The following is a 20,315-nucleotide window of genomic DNA, read 5'->3' on the forward strand; positions in this document are numbered from 1 at the left end:
ATCAATAGCGAAAGCATTTAGAGATTATTACAAAGGCTTGTACCAATTAAATAACCAACCATCTGCAGAGGAAAGACAGAAGAGAGAAGAGAAAATTAAAGAATACCTAGAGAAATCAGGGATGCCCAAAATTCCAAAGGAAAGCATAGGGAGTATGGAGACCCCGATTACATTAGAAGAATGCCAAGAGGCATTAAAGGAAATGAAACCAGGTAAATCACCAGGGCCAGATGGATACACGCTTTTATACTACAAAACATTTCAGGACAAATTAATACCGAAATTCCTAGATGCCTTTAACTCACTGAAAGAAGGAGGCACGATGAGACGAGAAACAATAGGGGCCCACATAGCGGTCATTCCCAAAGAAGGGAAAGATCCGTCAGTATGTGCGAGCTACCGACCGATATCTTTGTTGAATATTGATTTAAAAATATTTTCAAAGATAATTGCTAACAGATTAGTACGATACATCCCCCCTCTCAGACACCCAGACCAGGTAGGGTTTGTTCCTTGAAGGGAAGGGAGAGAGAATACGCAAAGAGTGCTAAGTACCATTTACTTGGCCCAATTTCACCATATGCCAGTAGCACTCATTTCAACAGACGCCGAAAAAGCCTTCGACAGGGTGGATTGGATTTTCCTGAATGCAACATTGAAATTCATAGGGCTTGGGGTGGGCATGCAGAATTGGATTGCTAGCCTCTACTCTTGCCCTTCTGCGAGAGTGAAGAAAAATGAGGCTCTTTCTGACTCATTCTCAATCTGGAACGGGACTAGACAAGGTTGCCCGCTGTCACGCCCCTGACGGTAAGAGCCTGATGTGCGGAAGACGGCCTCCCTTGCAGCTCTGACTCCGAGCTCCTGGTAAAGTGGACAGGAGACTCCAAAGTACAAAGTCGCACGAGTGCCTTGCAGGATCGCTGGTGAGTCGCTAAGCCGGAGTTGCTGAGCAGGTAGCGGAGAGGCACAGGTGCAGGTGGTAGTTCCAGGCAACTGTCAGCGGGTAGAGGAAGTGGTCAAGCCGGGTCATGCACTATCGGATACGTCTGGAACACAGGCGGAAGCCGGAAGCGAGGTCACAGGGCAGGCTGGGTCGGTATTGGGCTGGCAGCAGAGTAGCAGAATCAGTAGGCGAAAGCAGGGTCCAAAACAAGCCGGGTCGGTGCAGGCGGAGAGCAGGGATATCAAAGGCAAGCCGGGTCGGGTCAACGGTACAGGAAACAGGATACAGGTTACTAGGTAGGTTAGCCAAACGCTATAGAACGGACAGCACCTGAGTCCAAGAAGAGGCCAGCCTAAATAGCCTGTCTGGCGCCAAAAACACTCAGAGAGTGCACGCCGCGGCGCCCGCACGTGCACGTGCACGCGCGCGCACGCGCACGCGCATGCGCGTGCGCACGGGAGCGCGCACGCGCGCTAACGGCGCTCCCGTGGAAGCTGAAGACCCAGCTCGACCTCTATGGCCGCCATTTTGGGTGCTGGCATGCCCTTCCTGACACCCGCTTTCTCCGATCATTCTTATTTTAACACTGGAGCCACTGCTGAGGACAATTCGATCAAATCCAGATATAAGAGGTTTTCGGATCAAAGGAACTGAGTATAAAGTATCGGCTTTCGCAGATGATCTGTTGTTCTCAGTTGTGGCTCCAGAATTATCACTGCCCCCCTTGATGAAGGAAATAGGGGAATTTGGAGACCTTTCTAATTTCAAGGTAAACTACGGCAAATCAGAGGCGATGGGGATAGAAGTAAACAAAAAAATAAAAGACCAACAAATAGTGAATTTCCCCCTTAAGTGGTCGGATTCCCACATACTGTATTTAGGGACAAAAATATCAAAAAACTTAAATAGAATTTTTGAGTTAAATTTCGCTCCGATAGCAAGGCAAATTAAATCCGACTTTATAAGATGGGAAAAGGAGACCTACTCTTGGTTTGGGAGGATTAGCATCCTAAAAATGAATGTGTTACCAAGACTACTTTACCTATTCCAAACCCTACCGGTAAAGATCCCTTTGAGCTTTCTTAAGGACTTAAGATCTAGGTTCGCGAAGTTCATATGGGCAGGAAAAACGGCAAGACTACGCAGGGAAATTTTAACTTTACCCAAGGAGAGGGGAGGAGTGGGCTTCCCGGACCCAGTGGGATACTATGAAGCAACACATATGTCTAGGGTGGTAGAATGGTGTAACCGGGAGAATCATAGACCATCGATATGTTTAGAGCAAAAAATCACAAATATTCCCCTTGAAGGCATGGTCTGGATACAAGAAGTAGAAATCCCAGGGGAGGTTAAGAAACATCCCACAGTAGGCGCAACTTTACGTGTCATGAAAAACTTTTTTAGGAGAACTAAGCTTGCGACATACCCAAGCCCACTGACCCCGGTACTGGGAAATCCCAAATTTCAAACAGGGCTTCTAGATCCACACTTTAATATATTCAAAAGATTAGGCTGGAGTAGAGTAATACGGAACAAAGAACCCTAAGGTTGGCGCTGCGCTGAATTGATTGAGTGATTAAAAAGGTATAGAATAAAAATTAATAATTATGATAATAGTGAGCTGCTAGCATTAAATTGTGTACAACAATCTTACAAACATAAAAAACAAAAAGAGAATGCAGCGCTAATGAGTGACAAATCAACACTATAAGTGAATAATTAGTGATATTAACAAAAAAGAACCAATGATTAAAACGATCATTCCAAGGAATAAATAATTTAAAAAAAGTAAGAAGAGAAAAACCACCAGGCTGCAAATAGTCCAGAAATTAGTGAATGATCGCACTTAATTTTCTCTTAATTGTCCCACAAGTGAAAATGTGAAGAAACTAAAAAAGGAAGGATTACACAGAAAATCCATATAAAAAAAGATCCATAAAGGCTTCCAAGATGGTGAAGATAGGGTGATGAGAGATGAAATTCCACACTGCACCCGTGCTTGTAAAATGCCTGCTTACCGAAATTAAAGACTGTATCTCACCAGTCTCATAAAGCCTATGGGAATTGAGGTATCCCACAACCCATCCACCTGGATGATCAGAGGGCTCAGCATAGGATCCGAACGGAACCGTGGATAATAAAAGAGAGAGGGATTCTCATAGCGTATAACGTTTAAAATCAATGAGTATTTAATAAAAGTTGCACTTACAATTAAGTAGTGAATAACAGGCAGTAATGGAAACAGTCACAGGAAGGATTCCTTCTCCGATGCTTCAATGCTACGATGCTCCTCGCTACCAGGACTCACACACCGCCGGCGTTCAGGACGGAAACGCGATGACGTCACAGCAACCCAGTAGTAGAGTAATACACTTCGAGGGCGATATTTCAAGGGCAAGAAGAGAGGAAAGGGATGAGGCAATAAAAAAAGAATTAGACGTAATGAGACAAAATCAACTAAAGATGGCCATTAAAGCATTAAAAATAGGACCGCTCAGGAACCTCACAGGATTTGAGGAAATATGTCTGAAGGGAGGGGAGTTGAGACACGGTCTCTCAGTGATGTATAGCATTTGGGTGGAGACAGAAGCACCAAGGGATTTGCCGTTTATACGTTCCTGGGAAAGAGAGTTGGAGGTCGTGTTTTCAGAGAATCAGATAAAAAAGATTTTTAACTTTACACATAAAGCCTCATTGGCGACCAGATACCAAGAGGGAGGGTATAAAATCCTAACCAGATGGTACAAAACTCCCGTAGCATTAAATTGGATATTCCCGGAAGTTTCAGATAGATGTTGGTGTCAGGGACCTGCCAATAGGCTCCGGCGTGCACGCATGCGCACACTTACTGATGGTCAGAATCAGCACCAATCGCCTATTCATGTGCGCAGGCGCGTCCCACATGCACACGGATATGAGCGTTAATGCGCGATTGGCGCCACTCAGCCTTTAAAAAGCAAGCAGCTGCAGTGACACTTTGCTGTCTGATCTGCAGCATTGTATCTGTGAAACTTGTGACCTGTTGTAACCTGTTACCTCAAACCGACCCGGCTCCGTCTGACCATCCGACCCTCTCCACTCCGACCCCTGGCTTGCTCTGACTCCGCTCTGCTCTCCTGCCCATCGTTACCAGACCCTGTGCCTGAATCTGACTACGCTTGCCTAACCCACCTGATTATCTGCTAACCCGGTTTTGCTTTACCAGCTCCTGCTATCCAGTGCCTGTGCCTGCTCCAGAGACGCTGTCTCCTACAACCACCGTCCCGAAGGACCACCACTGGTGCCGAGCTGCTATCATCACCAGGCACTCCTACCTCGCCGTGCTCCCGAGCTTGCTGTCCCAACTCCAGCAGCTCCAGAGCCGGGGCTGTAAGAGAGGCCTCCTCCTGCACACTAGGCTCTGGCTACAAGGTACGTTCCAGTACATAACAGTTGGCGATGTGGTAAAGAGGAGGGCACAATGCTACATGTTTTTTGGTCCTGTGCACAGTTAAAAGACTTTTGGAAAATGGTCAGGGATATAGTTAAAGATATCTTGGAGGTGGATCTGGGAATCAACCCGGCCACCTACCTTCTACTGGATATACCAATTTCGTTGGCCAGGTTTAAAAGGTCCCTGATCAGACACCTATTGGTTGCAGCAAGGGCATGTATCCCAATTCTATGGAAAAGTGCAAACACCCCAAACAAACAACAATGGCTAGGTAGAATATCGAAAATTCAACAGATGGAGAAACTTACCATGGGCATAAGAGAACAAGAGGATAAGTACAGACTGATATGGACACCCTATATAAGATATAGAGAGGGAGACCTTTGAGAGAATAGGGAGGAGAGAGGCACCGGCGACAATAACCTGGAGAGGTCCCCTTTTTTTTTTTTTATTTCTTTGGGAGGGGGAAGGGTGGATGGGAGGTGAGTGGGAGGTGGGGGGGATATATGTATGGGTTATTCAGAAACTATAGCTACCACAGTAAACACTTATAGAAAGAATTTAAGAAGCAGAGAAGTTGAATATATTGAGTTATGTAGTAACATATAGAAGCCATATTTGTGTGTAAATGTATTAACATGATGTGGATAACTTTGAAAAAATAATAAAATAAAGAATTTTAAAAAAAAGAGCGAGAGACGGGTCATTCGACCGGAGTGTCCTATGGAGGCACATCTGTTGCGACTTTTATTTTTTTCGGTCGTCGGGTCAAGATAGATTACATCGCTGGACTTTTTTCTTTTTTAATAAAGGACTTGTCCCAAGCTGTCTCTTTTTTATTTTTTTTACACATTTTTACTGAAATGGTAAGGGTACAATGTACCCCTTACCAATTCACATAGGGGGTCAGGATCTGGGGGTTCCCTTGTTAAAGGGGGCTTCCCCATCAACATGAGGGCAAGACCCCAAAGCATCCTCCCCATGTTGAGGACATGTGGCCTGGTACGGTTCAGGAAGGGGGGGCACTCTATCATCCCCCCTCTTTTTCTTTGGCCTGCCAAGTTGCATGCTCGAATATTTTTTTTATTTTGGCGCGGGTTCCCCTTAAATTTCCATACCAGACCTGAAGGGTCTGGTATGGATTTTGAGGGGGACCCCTGCGCCATTTTTTTTTTAAATTTGGCACAGGGTTTCCCTTAATATCCATACCAGACCTGAAGGGCATACGAGAATTGAAGGGAATTTTGGTTTGGGGTTCCCCTTAATATTCATACCAGACCCAAAGGGCCTGGTAATAGACTGGGGGGGGGTTTCTTCAATGAGATTTATCTGTATTGCCGAGACCCGACAGTTTTAAATGACTTTTTTTCCTTCTGAAATGTAATTTTGCTGTGGGACTGTTCTAAACACAGGAACAATTAGGCACTTTACAGGCATACTATAGACACCCCCCAGGTACTAAATTTAAAGGAATATTTCACTTTTATTGTTTCACTTTAAGCATTATTAAAATCACTGCTCCCGAAAAAACAGTTTTTAAAACTTTTATTTGCATTGATACATGTTCTCTGGGGCAGGACCCAGGTCCCCAAACACTTTTTATGACAATACCTTGCATATCAGCCTTTAAAACTAGCACTTTTGGTTTTTCATGTTTGTGTCCCATAGACTTTAACCGTGCTTGCGTGTTCGAATACATTTTTTGCCTGTTCGCAAGTTCTGGTGCAAACCGAACCGGGGGGGGGTGGGGAGGGTTGTTCGGCTTATCCTTAATCTTGAGGGCCTTTTTCGTTTGCCACCCCTAGGTGCTAGAGAAAGTCACAGTACTCAGGACACATATTATGAGTGATAGGTCTGCTTAAAATCTATATAATGTGTGTTTAATGTGAAAGTAAATACATGTATTTTCCTTTAGTATGAGCTCTGCTGAAATGTATGTAGTGATGCTCGTGTTTATATACTGAGCAATTTGTCAACAGAATAGATGTGTGTATTTTCCTTATATCCCAAATACAAAACTTTTCTCAAGCCTATGAAAAATGTGTGCAGAGAATTGTATACATCTAGTTTACAAATTTAGGAACGCATCTGAAAAAATCATTTTAGCAAACATTCTCTAAATGAAAATATGTGACTCAACATGTGAGGAGTGATGGTGTATACACCAAGGATAGTGTCACACTGCAGACTCTGATCATTGTGCTTTATGATATTCCCTCTTGTCTAAACATGTGCTCCAAGTACAATAGAGACTGATGCGTGTGCTAAGTACACATGTCAGCAGACATAAAGATGTGAACAAAAAAGCAATGTAAGAAATAAAACAAATACTGGCTTAATGTATTTTACTTTAAATATGATTCATAATAAAACTGTATTCAAAAAGTTGAAGTGTATATAAAGTAACTTTTTAATATTTGTATAGAATGGAAAGGATTAGAACCTCCATCAGGTCTTTTTTGCTGTCTGTGTCTATGCTGCGAGAATCACCAACATTCTATGTCCCGGTGAGCATTTTTCCAGTACAAAATGTGTTGGTAAATCAATCCTCTTTGAGTTGTCCCCAAAGCTTGGGATATTTTGTTATAACCTAACCCTGCTTTTAACTTCTCCACAACTTTATCCCTAACCTGTCTGGTGTATTCTTGGCCTTCATGATGCTGTTTGTTCACTAAGGTTCACTAACAAAACCTATGAGGGCTTCACAGAACAGCTGTATTTATACAGAGATTAAATTACACACAAGTGGACTTTATTTACTAATTAGGTGACTTCTTAAGGCAATTGGTTCCACTAGATTTTAGTTAGGGGTATCAGAGTAAAGGGGGCTGAATACAAATGCATGCCACACGTTTCAGACATTTATTTGTAAAAAATGTTGAAAACCATTTATCGTTTTCCTTTCACTTCATAATTATGTGCCACCTTGTGTTGGTCTATCACAAAAAAACAATAAAATACATTTACCGTATATACTCGAGTATAAGTCGAGTTTTTCAGCCCTTTTTTTTAGGGTGAAAATCACCCGCTCGGCTTATACTCAAGTCATGTTTTAACCTACTTGTTTTAGTGTGTTCCGGCAGTCACTCAGGGGTCTCTGTATCGCAGCGCGCAGCTAGTATCACTCCCGCTATATCCTGCTGTGTCCCGCTGAAAATTTCTCCTTTCTCCCCGCTCGCAGTGTCTTTCTCTGCTGCGCTGACAAAGCCGCCTCCGCTGCCGTAACTCCTGCCCATGCCGTGCACTAGGATTGGCTGTTGGGACTGCCATGTCCCAGCAGCCAGTGACGCTGTGCACTAGAATTGGCTGCTGGGACTGCCATGTCCCAGTAGCCAATGATCATTGTAGCTCCTCCCGGCTACCTGCCTGCAATTTTCTTAGATACTCCTGCAGCGGGCGGGAGGCGGGGGATAAAGCGGAAGTGAGGCAAGGAGTAAACAGTATACAGTACAGGAAGAATAATGGGAACACTCTGATTGGACATTGATGGGACACTGTGATTGGACACTGATAGGGACACACTGATAAAACACTGATGGGGACACACTGATAAAAGACTGATGGGGACACTCTTATCAGAGTGTCCCCATCAGTCTTTTATCAGAGTGTTCCCGTCAGTCTTTTATCAGAGAGTTCCCATCAGTCTTTTACTGTATCAGAGTGTCCCATCAATTTACAGAACCAGTAGCTGCTGTATTTCCCATCTTAGGTTTATACTCAAGTCAATACGTTTTCCCATTTCTTTGTGGTAAACTTAAGTGCCTCGGCTTATACTCGGGTTGGCTTATACTCGAGTATATACGGTATGTTTTTGGTTGTAACATGACAAAATATGGAAAATTTCAAGGGGTATGAATATCTTTTCAAGGCACTGCGTATATATATATATATATATATATATATATATATATATATATATATATAAAATGAATTTTTTGTTCTGAAAATTTGCATTTGATAAATGGCTGCGCAAATATTGTGCGACATTAAAAGTTGCACCAGAAACATTTTATTTTTCCTCCAGGGTTCTGGGTATTTTTTTAGCAATAAATGCTGATTTTAACATATATGTGAGAAATGTCAAAATTGACCTGGGCAGTAAGGGCCTGATCCACAAAAGGATCTATGGAACTGATCCACAGAATCAGTTTCTCATAGATAGGCAGAAGATCCGACATGTGTAAGGGACTTACACTGTCGGATCTTAGGATGCAGTACCGCAGCCGCCGCTGGGGGCATTTCTCGTCGAAATCCAGCGTCGGGTATGCAAATTAGCACTTACGGAGATCCACGAAGCTTTTACGCTTCGTTTTTTCTCCGTAAGTATTAGTTTGCCGTCGCAAAATTAGGGCTGCTTTTACAAAGTGTAAAGTTAGTACACCATGTAAAAGTAGACCCTTCTTTCCTGCGACGCTGTCAAATTTTTTTTTTTATTTTTTTTTTCCCGCCGCATCTTTTTTTTCCCGACGTAACTTTTTTTACCTGGCGCGATTCACAAAACTCGGCGTAACGTAATTTCGCGCAATGCACGTCGGGAAAATTGCGTCGGGAGCATGCGCAGTATGTCCGGCGCGGGAGCGTGCCTAATTTAAATGGGACTCGCCCCATTAGATTAGGAACGCTTTGCGCCGGACGGATTTAAGTTACACCGCTCAAAATTTCTAGGTAAGTGCTTTGTGGATCGGGCACTTAGGTAGAGATTTTGCGGCGGTGTAACTTAAACGGGAAAAATTAAGTTACGCCGGGTTTTTGTGGATCAGGCCCAAAGTGTATAGTCTAGAGCTCACCTGCTGACTGGAAATAGTATATATGTAACACCTATATGTAGTATTTTTTATGTTTACCTTTGCTAGACCCATTGTTCTTGAACCTCACTGTAAACCTTAATTGTTGTTGTCATCATCATCATGGCCGCTATTGGACATTTGCTTAGGAGGGAATTGAGCATTCTGATTTTGCTAGAACAAACCAAGACAATTTCAAGACTAAGGGCTTGTTTACACTTGCTTCAAAATGTGGCTTTGGACAAGCTTTTCCTAAAGCACTCTGAATGCCAATCAAAGCCCCTGTCACGGAAATAAAATGGTTAGCTCACAGTCCTGTTTACATGTTGCTTTTGCTTTACTTCAAAAGTTGTACCCCATGTTGCTTTAATGGTTCTTTAAAGCACCTCTGAAGCCTCCATAGAAGTCTATGAGAAAGTTTGCTTGAAGCACCTGAAGCTTTTGAGAGGCTTTTATTCAGTTCTAAATAAATAGATAGAAGGCACCTGCGCTTAGGAAAGCGGCTAGAGAACCAAATGAAACTGCAGCCCCCCCAATATATTCCCCCTAGAGGGAAAATAGGAATAACAAAGATAATATGGAGAGGGTGTTGGCGCTGTCTATGTACCCCCCTAGTTTGTTAGAAGGGATAGGAAATATGGAAAGTAGAGGAATGATGCCTACCACTGTGTCCAGTTTTAGCTTTGCTTTGTTTTGGAGGTATTTTTAATTTCAAAATGTGTACTAATGAGGAAAATAATATATTGGAAATAAATGCAACATTTATATATATTATATAAAAGGCTATTCTGTCTGTGTTTTCTGTCTCCATTTTCACTAAATAACAGATTATGCTTTCAGAAGCAATGTAATACTGTATATAGTTTTAGCTCATACACTAAGTAGTTAAAGGTTTTGTGGACACCTGACCAAAGTCCCTGAGCAACACCAATTTATCTTAAAGATCATCATACTTTCTATACTTTATTATGTTGTCCATTATGGTTTATTATAGCTTATAGCTTCGAGCATCCTGTCACCATTGGTTTATTATGGTTCCTCTTTATTAAAGTGTCCAGTATCCTGTGAGCAACCTGCATCATCAACATAACCTGGCCCACACTCAGAGGAGTCTTAAGCAAGATAGAGCAAATAAGAGAAGACATCAATTAGTGTGTGCTGCACCCATAGATTTGTCACTGGCCCTGTAGTGACCACCACTAAGTTAAGCGGCTCTTCTCCTCAGTACATTGCACTATGAATCTCTCGCCATATTTCAAAACAGAAGGAATTTACATATACTGTACGTCCTCTTCCTCCTCACCTTAATTGTTGTCATCATCAACAAGGTCACTATAGGTACATCGGCATAGGATGGAATTAAGCATGCTGATGCCACTAGAAGATATCAAGAAAGATTTCAAGACTAAAAGGTTCCTGAGGAACACCACTATCACTGTTTACACAGTTTCCATGGCCACCTTCAATATCAATATCAAGAACAATATTAATAATGCCAGAGCTGACCATTTTAGAGGTAGACTTGCTTCCAAATACTTTTTGTTGCAATGGCTCATCTTCTTAAAAAACATCACCCACTTTTGGTTTCTCTACTTTATTATGTTTTCCATTATTTGTTATTATGGTTTCCAGCATCCTGTCACCAACTGCAACCTCACCATACCCTGGCCTACACTCCGAGGATATGTAAGGTGAAACAGTGCAGCGCAAAAACATTTAAAAATTATAAAACACAAAAAAGTCCATAAGTGAAAGTGTAGAAGAGAAATCCATATAAATTTCATTCAGTGGTGCGGGTTCAAAACAGGTGACCAAAAATAAATCCTCCACCAAAAAGTAAGGATGGCCTCTCACCTCAAATATTCGACCTTCAGGAGGTCACAAAGCATGATAATCAATCTCAGGTCTCAATAAAAACGAGCAGGTGTTTGCTTGACAACTCCAATATGACAATGGAACATCCATATGTAGCAGTAATGTGATGTGTATGAAAATAAAGGAAGAGAGATCTAATGCTCTCAGTAGCAACAAGACGGCATTTATTTAAAAACAATAGTGGTACACTCACATATAGCAGCACTGCGCTCGGCTGAGAGTGCTGCTATATGTGAGTGTACCACTATTGTTTTTAAATAAATGCAGTTTTGTTGCTACTGAGAGCATTAGATCTCTCTTCCTTTATTTTCATACACATCACATTGCTGCTACATTTGGATGTTCCATTGTCATCTTGGAGTTGTCAAGCGACCACCTGATCGTTTTTATTGAGACCTGAGATTGATTATCATGCTTTGTGACCTCTTGAAGGTCGAATATTTGAGGTGAGAGGCCATCCTTACTTCTTGGTGGAGGATTTATTTTTGGTCACCTGTTTTGAACCCGCACCACTGAATGAAATTTATATGGATTTCTCTTCTACACTTTCACTTATGGACTTTTTTGTGTTTTATAATTTTTAAATGTTTTTGCGCTGCACTGTTTCACCTTATGTATTGTTTTTGGGAAGTTTATTTGAATTTATCCTGAGTGCTGGCTAGCAATTGTTATTTTCGTTATATTTTTCCAGCGCTGAATACTTTCCTTTAGTTTACTACACTCAGAGGAGACTTAAGCAAGACAGAGAAAATATGAGCAGACATCCATTAGTTTGTGCTGCATCCATAGATTTGCCACTGGCCCTGTAGCAACCGCCTCTAATTACAACTGCTCTTCTCTTCAATACATTGCACTTTAAATGAATCAACTTATTCCAAAACAGTAGGAGGGTCTTAAAGGGGCATCAAATACCAAGATTGCATTACATACAGAGTTCAGGGGGTTACACACAGAGTGCAGAGCTGTCACTTGTAAACACAGAAACCAGACTTCTGTGTTTACAAGTGATTGTGGCGAGCAGGAGCCAGAGGTGGTGGAACCGAGTTCCACCAAGTTCCACCCGAAAAAAGCCATGCATACTGTCAATAACCCTACCCCAGCCTATTGACTGGGCAATGCAGGAACAGAAGCATAAATATTAAATGATCCCTATACTCTTTTAGGAATTAGGTCATCCCCATAATCTCTTCCACAGTTACAGCATTGTGGAAAGCAATGGAACCCTGATAACCTCAGAGTGACTTGTCCTCTCTTATTCTGGGTTCTGCAATGTAGGGGATTACAGGGAACTGCTATACATACATATTTAAAATGTAACACCCCCCTTTCCCCAAAGAGGCAGATGAGGACCAGCCCAGATGGCTTGATGAGCTAGCATTTTAAACCTTAGGGTGGAATTCTTAACTCTTGTAGGGTGGAAGAAGTTGGTGGCTTACTAAACTCAGAATAGAATGCAAGTTTATGCACCTCTGCTAGCAACAGTCAACGCAGGCTATTGACCTTTAAGCCGAAACTGGAAAACTGTTCTCTTCAGACAGTTGGAGTTGTAATACAAAAACAAAACAAATGTCCAACAGCAGCAGCTTCTACCCAGCTCTCCCGAACATTATTCAGCAAGATGGTTTATGTCCTAGATGCTCCAGCAATGTAGAGTACAGGCCTTTGATCCAGGTCCCTCTTCTAGCAAAGGCCTGCCCTAGGCAGCAGGTCTTGTAGATACCGACCTCTAACACTGCCCCTCTCCTTGCAACATAACCCTTATGGAAGGTCATTTAGAGAAAAAAAAAAAAAGAATAAACCTCATAGTGATTAGGCAGAGAAACATATATATTCATACATATTGCATCTTCTTGTTTTGATGCCAGGGGCACTCCCCAACAGAAGCAAACAATAAATTGAATTAGGGTAAGCCCAACAGAAACAGAACTACAACAATCTAATAACAGGCTGACTGTAGTCTACCTGCAATGCTCAATTTAGCCTCGGGACAACTCAGCTTATGGAAGCATCCCTACAAAAAAAATGCATCTACTGTACTTAAAACATAAAACAGATCACTAGACTACATAATTAGTGAAATACATTTGTGATACATATACACACACACACATCATGATACGTTTTAGTTTTTTGTATATTAACCACTTAAGGACCCCTCACTGTATAAATACGTCATTTTTTTAAAGATGGATATCTCGGTAACGGCAGCAGCTGCTGCCACAACCGAGATATCCATCTTTTCAGTGAGCGGTCCTGTAAACGATAATGGTGGTCTCCTCAGTGGATTCGCTGTGAGATCACCGTTATCGTCGGCGGGAGAGGGCCCCCCTTCCCACCACTCTCTCGCGCCCTCCATCGCTTACCGGAGCCATCGGCAGCGGCGGAGGCGATCGGGTCCTGTCCCCTGCTCGGCTGGGATACGAGTGAGGGCAAGATGGCCCCCACCCGTCTCCATGGCATAGCAGGGCGGAAGCGATGTCAAAACATCACTTCCGCCCATGCTTCTTAAAGGGACATTTTCTTGTTGTCATTTTTTTGCATTTTAGTCTAAATATGGGATCTGAGGTCTTTTTGACCCCAGATCTCATATTTAAGAGGACCTGTCATGCTTTTTTCTATTACAAGGGATGTTTACATTCCTTGTAATAGGAATAAAAGTGACCCTTTTTTTTTTTGGTGTAAAAATTTATAAAATAAATAAAAATAAATAAGAAAACAAAAACATTTTTTTTAAAAGCTCCCTGTCCCGACGAGCTCGCGCGCAGAAGCGAACGCATACGTGAAAACGGTGTTCAAACCAAACAAGTGATGTATCACCGCGATCGTTAGAGCGAGAGCAATAATTCTAGCCTGAGACCTCCTCTGTAACTCAAAAGATGCAGCCTATAGAATTTTTTAAACCTATGGAGATTTTTAAGGGTAAAAGTTTGATGCCATTCCACGAGCGGGCCCAATTTTGAAGTGTGACATGTTGGGTATCATTTTACTCGGCGTAACATTATCTTTCACAATATAAAAAATCGGGCTAACTTTACTGTTGTCTTATTTTTTAATTCAAAAAAGTGAATTTTTTCCAAAAAAAGTGCGCTTGTAAGACCGCTGCGCAAATACAGTGTGACAAAAAGTATTGCAATGACCGCCATTTTATTCTCTAGGGTGTTAGAAAAAAACAATAATGTTTGGGGGTTTTAAGTAATTTTCTAGCAAAAACACCAAATCTGAAAAACAGGCAAGGTCCTTAAGTGGTTAATTTCAGGCACAATGAAATTGGTATTTTAGTGCACCAACGTTGGCACTAAGAAAAGTTATACTTAAAAAAAAAGTGATAAAGACCTAAAACAAATAAATAATCAGGCACTTATCTATAATATTTCACAACCTGAAAATATACTAATTAATTTACTGTTAACATAAACAATAACCCTAAATGTAAACCTCCTATATTCATCTACATACAACTTGTAACCTCACCCTTGCCTCTAAACCTAATCCCTAATATAAGCCAATCCTTTTAATTTAACTTAACTTTAACTGTGAAGTTTATCATGTAACCGTGGTATACAGATCATCCAAAAAGGTATATAGTGGCAATATTTTAATGTAAAATTAAGATTTATAAGCTGTGGGCACTGTAGGGGGGCCGATTAACTATTTTCATATTACTGGGTTTAGTAACACTTTAACCACTTCCAGACCTTAGGTGTTTTTCAGATTCGGTGTTTGCAAGACTAAAACATTTTTTTCTGCTAGAAAATTACTTAAAACCCCCAAACATTATATATTTTTTTTTCTAACACCCTAGAGAATAAAATAGTGGTCATTCCAATACTTTTTGTCACACCGTATTTGCGCAGCGGTCTTACAAGCGCACTTTTTTTTGGAAAAAATTCACTTTTTTGAATTAAAAAATAAGACAACAATAAATTTGGCCCAATTGTTTTATATATTTTGAAAGATAATGTTACGCCGAGTAAAATGATGCCCAACATGTCACGCTTAAAAATTCTACAGGTTGCATTTTTTGAGTTACAGAGTAGGCCTAAGGCTAAAATTATTGCTCTCGCTCTAACGATCGCGGCGATACCTCACTTGTGTGGTTTGAATACCGTTTTCATATGTCGGCGCTACTCGCGTATGCGTTCGCTTCTACGCGCGAGCTCGTCGGGACGGGGCGCTTTAAAAAAATTTTTTTTTGCTTTTCGCATTTATTTTTATTTATTTTAGAATTTTTAACACTGAAAAAAAAAAAAAAAAAAAATTATCACTTTTATTCCTATTACAAGGAATGTAAACATCCCTTGTAATAGAAAAAAGCATGACAGGTCCTCTTAAATATGAGATCTGGGGTCAAAAAGACCTCAGATCTCATATTTGGGCTTAAATGCAAAAAATAGAAAAAAAATAAAAAATGTCATTTTTTCAAATGACCAAAAAAAAAATTTGTCTCTTTAAGAGGCTGGGCGGGACTGACGTTTTGACGTCACTTCCGCCCAGCCGAGCTATGGGGACGGGCGAAGGAGATTTTTCCTTCAGTCCCGTCCCCGCTCACCAGCCGACAGCATCCGATCGCCTCCGCCGCTACCGACGGCTCCGGTAAGCGGCGGAGGGCACGGGAGAGCGGCGGGAGGGGGGGGGGGCCCTCTCCCGCCACCGATAACGGCGATCTCGCGGTGAATCCGCCGCGGAGACCGCCATTATCGGATTCCAGACCGCGCACACTAAAGATGGATACCTCGGTTGTGACAGCAGCTGCTGCCGTTACCGAGATATCCGTCTTTAAAAATAGGACGTACATCGTCGTGCGCAGGTCTGGAAGTGGTTAATATTAACTAACCACCAACTACAATGATAATATCCTTGTAATAATGTTCTTGTGCCAGAATCTCTAAGGCCCCGTACACACGAGAAGACATGTCCGATGAAATCGGTCTGCGGACCGTTTTCATCGGACATGTCTCCTGGGATATTTTGGTCTGCTGTGTGTACACACCATCAGACCAAAATCCCCGCGGACAGAGAACGTGGTGACGTAGAAGACACCGACGTTCTCAAACACGGAAGTGCAATGCTTCCACGCATGCGTCAAATCAATTCGACGCATGCACGGGATTTCGGGACGCTGGTTACACGTCATAACCAGCGGACATGTCCGATTAGGTGTACTAACCATCGGACATGTCCGACGGACATGTTTCCAGCGGACACGTTTCTTAGCTTGCTAAGAAACTTTTGTCCGCTGGAAACCTGTCCGCTAGGCCGTACACACGGTCGGACATGTCCGCGGAAACTGGCCTGCGGACCAGTTTTAGCGGACATGTTCGACCGTGTGTACGCCGTCTAAGATCCAAAAGAAAAACTCCATAATAAAAATGTGTCTAATTGTTTTCAATTGTTTTCAATCCAGCTCCCCTATGTACCAATATACCATTAACCTCCCTGGCGGTATGATTCTTTCAGAAAAAACATGCTGAAAGCGGTACCATTATTTGCAAGGAAATTTGGCGTTTTATATTGTAGGTCTGTAATTTTTAGAAATAACTCACTTAAATCTGACCAAACAAGATTCTAATAGGCATCCCGGGTATGACATTTTTTTAAAAACAAAATTATAAATTATAATATAATAAATAATTATAAATAATTATAACAAATAATAATATAATTATAATAAAAATTATTCAATAATGTAATCAAATTAAAATCACTGAAATTTGCTCAGTTGCAGAATTGTTGCTGTCATTATTTTTTTTTTTTTTGACGAATTTCCCCACAAATCGCTATCGCACAATTCTGCAAGTGATTATAATTTATTATCGCTGTTTTTTAGCTGATCTAAAACTATTTTTGACATAAAGGGACACTTTTGGTTGCTATGGACAATCTACAGTTTGCAGGGAGAAAGAAACGTTTTTATTATATAAAATGACATGCATGACACAGGACAGACCACTAGGGACAGGGGGTGTGTGTTTTTTTTACATACAGTACTGTAATCTATAAGATTACAGTATACTGTATGTAAGGTGTTTGTTTACGTTTTTTAATTTGGCGCCGTTCTCCGTCCCCGTGCGTCGTAACGTCGCAGGGAACGGAGATCGGCGTCACACGGAGGCACTATGTGAATCGAGCGAGGTCCCGCTCGCTCACACAGCGCGGTGGCATCGCTGGATCCAGGGACAAGGTAAGTAAAAAGTGCCTGTGGATCTAGCGAGGCAAGCCCGAGACTGACTCGGGGTTACCGATCGTAGCAGGAAAATCTAACCCCGAGTCAGTCTCGGGAACACCGCCAGGCAGGTTAATGTACCTCAGTTGCAGAAAAATACAAGTTTTCTTTGATTTTGAGAGCAAGGCCTTACCTTAGCCCTTGCTGTATTTCTTAGAAAGCTTCAGAGACTCCCTGGTAGACAGAAAGAGACAGAGAAACCAATAAGGCACAGGAACTAAGTTTTCACTGCATTCCAGGGTTCCTTCAGACAGGCTTAAGCCACGTGCTAAACTCCCAGGGGCTGTATGCAGCCCATGGGACACCCCTGGTGTGTAAGGGCCTGCCTGATTGGATAGATGGTGTGTCCTCCTATTATATAGTTTTGGTAAATATTATTGAGATTCTACACAGATTGTATAGACACATTTACTGTATACACCTAAAATTACCTACCGCGTATAAGACGACTCCCTAATTTTCCAGCTAAAATCTTGGTTTTGGGATATACTCACCTTATAAGATGACCCCCTTGCTTCACTATGCCATTACATGCCTCACTGTACTGTGTCACACCAAACACACATTTTGCAAAATGAAAAAACAGGCGACAAATGCAGTAAAAACTGTGCAACTCGCACCACGCCAATATGTCCCATTAGCTACTTTGTCATATGTAGCACAGACCATTGAAATCAACAGGCTGCCCTATGTGTGTCACTGGAAAAACAAGCCAAAAAACATACACTCCCGCTACTCTAGGTGTGAGTGAGGGGTAAAGAGTAATCGGTGCATTTACCCACTTAAGGACCACCTCCTGCAGATATACGTCGGCAGAATGGCACGGCTGGGCACAAGCACGTACAAGCACGTACCGTACCTGTACCATGCATGCTCGGAATCAATTTCACGCATGCTCGGAATGATTGAACTTCATCCACGGTTTTCTTGTCGGAATTTCCGATCGTGTGTACGCGGCATTATACTGCACTAAACCTTTTCTCCAATCTCTATGTTACTGCATTCATTTTGAAAGGCCAATATAAAGGAGAAATAGAGGTTGAAAAAAAAAAGCTCTTGTGTAGTTTAGCCAATCATTTCCTGCATATTAGACATTTGTGGCCCATGTAACCAGGGACGTTTCCTTTTGCCTACATACTGTGTTCTGAATGGTGCACCTCTTTATTATTTCAGAAAGTTGGGAGGTATGCATTTATACAGTCTTTGATACTAGCGATCAGCAATCAAAATATATCCAGATGTAAGACATTTAATATGCTGCAAGGTTAAAAACATCCATCTAGGTCAATATTGTTATTTTTGATACAGAAACCTAAATGGTTGCTGTGCCAATAGGCTTATATGCATTATGCTATTTTAAACACACACTAAAATCTACATCAGATATGTATGTTTACACATACATGCCATACAAAGAATAATTCTGATATGGTATATTAACTGAAATACGAATCTGTCTTTCAGTTCTTTAACCACTTACGGACCGAGCCTGTTTTTCAGACTCGGTGTTTACAAGTTTAAAACAGTTTTTTTTGCTAGAAAATTACCTAGAACCCCCAAACATTACACAAGCGCACTTTTTTTGGAAAAAAAAAAACACTTTTTTGAATAAAAAAATAAGACAACAGTAAAGTTAGCCCAATTATTTTTTTATATTGTGAAAGATAATGTTACGCCGAGTAAAATGATACCCAACATGTCACGCTTCAAAATTGCCCCCACTCGTGGAATGGGGTCTAACTTTTACCCTTAAAAATCTCCATAGGCGACTTTTAAAAAATTCTATAGGTTGCATCTTTTGAGTTACAGAGAAGGTCTAGGACTAGAATTATTGCCCTCGCTCTACCGATTGTGGCGATACCTCACTTGTGCGGTTTGGACACCGTTTTCATATGCGGGCGCTACTCACGTATGCGTTCGCTTCTGCACGTGAGCTCGTCGGGACGGGGCGCTTAAAAAAAAAATTAGTCACTTTTATTCCAATTACAAGGAATGTAAACATCCCTTGTAATAGGAAAAAGCATGACAGACCTCAGATCTCATATTTAGACTAAAATGCAATAAAAAAAAAATTGTCATTTGAAAAAATTACAACAAAAAAAATGTGCCTTTAAGACGCATAGGCGGTAGTGACGTTTTGACGCTTCTGCCTTGCTATGCTAAGCAGCGTGAAGGACCCGATTGCCTCCGCCGCTGCCGTTGGCTCCGGTAAGCGGCAGAGGGCGAGGGAGAGCGGCGGGAGGGGGGCCCCTCTCCCGCCGCCGATAACTGGGATCTTGCGGCGAATCCGCCGCAGAGACCACAGTTATCGTTTACAGGACTGGCCACGGAAAAGATGAATATCTCTCGGTTGTGGCAGCAGCTGCTGCCTTTACCGAGATATTCATCTTTAAAGTGATGACGTATATGTACGTGAGCCGGTCCTTAGTGGTTAACACAACCCCTAGAGTAACATATTGAGAAGACTTTGATTTCAGTGGATAATGTTTGCAGTTCCTACTAAATTATGGAATTTTTAAATCTCAGTGCTTAGAATGATATCACTAAATCAGTTATATTTAGTAAATGTACAACAAAATACCTATCTTAAAGAAAGATATGTTGAAGTACCCGAAGGGACAATATTACTTTGCTATTTGTGTATGCCTGTTTTCTAAAAGCATTCTCAGGTGGCAGATTCTGTTTAAAAAAGCTGACTTTGTATTGCAGGAGAGAGCATAACATTGAGCTTATGAAAGAATTGCAGCATTTAGAACAGAAACCCTGTAGAGGCCAGTAGAGGATCAAAAACGAATGCACAGGGACAGAAATACTCACATCTTTCAAAATGTTGTATGCTTAAAGGGGTTGTAAAGGTTCGTTTTTTATTTTTAAGCTAGTGCATTGTTGGTTCACTTACCTTTACCTTCGATTTCCCTTCTAAATGTTTTTTTTTCTTTGTCTGAATTTCTCACTTCCTGTTTCTCCTCAGTAAGCTTTCCACCATCATCCGAGCGGTGGAAAGTCAGTCAAAACAGCTTACTGAACACCTTACTGAGGAGGAACAGGAAGTGA

The sequence above is a fragment of the Rana temporaria genome, chromosome 1 (assembly GCF_905171775.1).
Source record: "Rana temporaria chromosome 1, aRanTem1.1, whole genome shotgun sequence".
NCBI classification, from domain to species: domain Eukaryota; kingdom Metazoa; phylum Chordata; class Amphibia; order Anura; family Ranidae; genus Rana; species Rana temporaria.